This window comes from Myotis brandtii, unplaced genomic scaffold (assembly GCF_000412655.1).
Source record: "Myotis brandtii unplaced genomic scaffold, ASM41265v1 scaffold766, whole genome shotgun sequence".
NCBI lineage: Eukaryota > Metazoa > Chordata > Mammalia > Chiroptera > Vespertilionidae > Myotis > Myotis brandtii.
Genome location: NW_005371060.1, coordinates 366,664 through 369,577, shown reverse-complemented (window position 1 = coordinate 369,577; position 2,914 = coordinate 366,664). Strand labels below are relative to the sequence as shown.

The following is a 2,914-nucleotide window of genomic DNA, read 5'->3' as shown; positions in this document are numbered from 1 at the left end:
TTTTAGAGAGAAAGGGAGAGGGAGAGAGAGAGAAACATCAATGATGAGAGAGAATCATTGGTAGGCTGCCTCCTACATGCCCTCCACTGGGGATTGAGCCTGCAACCTGGGCATGTGCCCTGACCGGAATCAAACAGTGACCTCCTGGTTCTTAGGTTGAAGCTAAACCGCAATGCCACACTGGCCGGGCTCCTTCCTCTTCTATAGAGAATGTCCTCCATGCTGTGTCCCTCATATACCTCTGTTTGCTTGAGGTTGGAGCAGTTAAGATAGAACAGGACAGCCTGGAAGGAGTAGCTCTGAGACCACATGCAGCCTGACGGAGTCTTGAAAGGTCAGGGGTCCTGGCTTGAGAGAATGGCTTGAGTGCAGGGCTCCAGTCACTCACCTCTAGCTGCATACAGACTCCTGCAAAACTTAAGCACTTAAACAGTGACAATGTTGCCCTGGTCAGTGTGGCTCAGTCGGTTGAGCATCATGTCCCATGCACCGAGAAGTCACCAGTTGGATTCTGGTCCGGGCATGTGCCAGGGTTGCAGGCTCCATCCCAATGTGTAGGTGTTAGATCTGATCAAATAATTGAATCAACACTCCCTCCCCTGGGAACTAACCTTTAGACCACTTCACAACCAACACTCCCTTTTGCTTAGACCATATTCCACTTGCTAAGACCACATTCCACTTGCTAAGACCATTCATCTTTTGCCGCAGGACCCGACCAGAGAATTCTCTGCCCAGAAAAAGCCTGCCTAGAGTCCTTTAAAATCTCTGACTCCTCGTCCCTGGGTGCTGGCGCCATTTTGGGGCTCAGCCCATCTGGTTTTCCAGATGACCTAATCATTTCATAATTCTTTACTTTTTTTGGCCTCTTCCATTTCTCCTTCAGCGACCCTACAGGAGGCAGACTATCAATATTTCTCTCTCTCTCCCCCCCCTTCCTCTCTCTCTCAAATCAATAAAAACATTAAAAAAAACACACCCCACTAAACATCTTAATTTACAAAGGTAAAATTAAAAAAACAAACACAGCCCAGCCAGTGTGGCTCAGTGGTTGAGCATCAACCTATGAACCAGGAGGTTCGATTCCCGGTCAGGGCACATGCCCAGGTTGCAGGCTTGATCCCCAGTCAGGGGTGTATATGAAGCCGCCGATCAATGATTCTCTCATCATTGATGTTTCTATTTCTCTCTCCCTCTTCCTTCCTCTCTGAAATCAATGAAAATATGTATATTAAAAAAATAAAGTGACAATATTGATCATCTCTTGCTTCTGTGTTAGAGAACATTTGTTCACTCAACAGGTCTTTCTTAAGTGCCAGGGCCAGGCAGTGCTATGGGCCAGGGATACAGCAATGAACCAGAGAGACCAGGTCCCTGCTTTCCTGGGTTTTGGAGTCCTTTGTGTGGGCATGTGACAGAGCATAAGCAGGCAAACAGTCCTCTGTTGAACAATCTGTGGACAATTGGTAAAGAGCTTTATTTCTCCTCTGAACCCTAATCCTATCTCTTCAAACATGTTATTGGACTAGCTGAGCAATCCTGGGCTGACCCCTTTGTTTTCTGGGGACCACCGTAAGATAATAATTTTTAAAAAGTGCTTTGGTTACTTTTAGTTAATCTGCATCTGAATCGAAAAGGAAATGGGCAAGGGGTGAGTGAAGGGTCGGGTGCAGTCTTGGCTGCCTGGGCTGTGGCAGTGCTAGGTGAGTGCTTCCTCACGGGCTCTCTGACAGTCTCTACTGTTCCCTCTCCTCCGTGGCTCCCTTCCACCTAAAGACGAGCGTCTGCATATGAATCTCTTTCCTGTTGCTTTTGGCTGAGATTGCCTTGCTCCCTGTAGGACTCACCCTTGGGTGGGATCCACAAAACCGGATCATGTTCACCTCCTTTGTAAATTCTACTTAGATAGCCCTTCATCTTTCTGGGAAAGGTGGGGCACAGTTAGCACCTAGAATTGGGGACATCTGTCAAAACAGGGACAGAAGGATTCCCATTTTAACATCTGGTCATAAATACATAAGCAAACAAAACACTCCAATGTGGATAATGCCACACGAGGCAGATTGTGAGGGGTTGTACAGTGGTGGGCTGTGGAGGGTAGAAAGCTGCCGTGAGACATGGTGCAAACAAATATATGCTTTGTAGTCAGATGATGTGGCTTGGAATGTGGGCTCTAACATTTATTTACTGAATTAAAAAATTGAGGCAAAATATACATAACATAAAACTTATCGTTTTCACCACTGTTAAGTGCACAGGTGAGCGGTGTTGACTACATTCATATTGCTGTGCAGTCACTGCCGTCCCAGACTGCAGAACTTCCCATCATCCCGAATGGAACTCTGTGCCCATTAAACAATAATTCGCCTTTCCCAAGCCTGTGGCGAGCTATTTTCTGTCTCTATAAATTTGGCTACTCTAGGTACCACGTATAAGTGGAATCATACAGCATTTGTCCTTTTGTGTCTTCTGACATTTATTGTATCTGTACGCTAAGGCTAAGTAACAGCCGCCTTTGAGGACATTTGATGTGACCGGATCACTCAGGATATTACTCGGTACAAAGCGTGCCTTCAACAAATGTTTGTTTCATTTGTTCTAATTTATTCAGGGAGGGCGAAAGGACTGTGACCCGGAGCACAGGCAAGATTGTGCGCCTGCGCTCTGCGCACTCTGGAGGGCACACGGGGGCGGGGGGCTGACCCGAGGAGAGCTCTCGCGAGACTGTCAGATGTGCGGCGAGAGACGGGAGGAGAAGGTTGTGCTATCGCGAGAACTCTGCCTTTCGGCCCTCAGCGTGTGTCAGGCGGCGTCTTTGCACCGAAGGTCCCGTCGGATCGTCCGGAGTCGCGTTTGTAGTCGGTAAGAACCGAGTGGCGGAGAGGGCGGGGGCGCCTCCTCCCGAGGGGCCGGC

At 48.2% G+C, this 2,914-nt stretch overlaps 1 protein-coding gene across 1 annotated transcript in view; it reads left to right on the top strand.

Annotated features, from left to right (window-relative positions):
- The first annotated feature begins 2,753 nt into the window (after positions 1-2,753).
- Positions 2,754-2,914, top strand: part of NCOA4 (nuclear receptor coactivator 4) — a 25,197-nt gene continuing 25,036 nt past the window's right edge. Inside the window, exon 1 of the mRNA XM_014530718.1 lies at positions 2,754-2,862. The gene's annotated coding sequence lies outside the window, so the exon portion shown is untranslated. The remainder of the gene's footprint in view (positions 2,863-2,914) is intronic.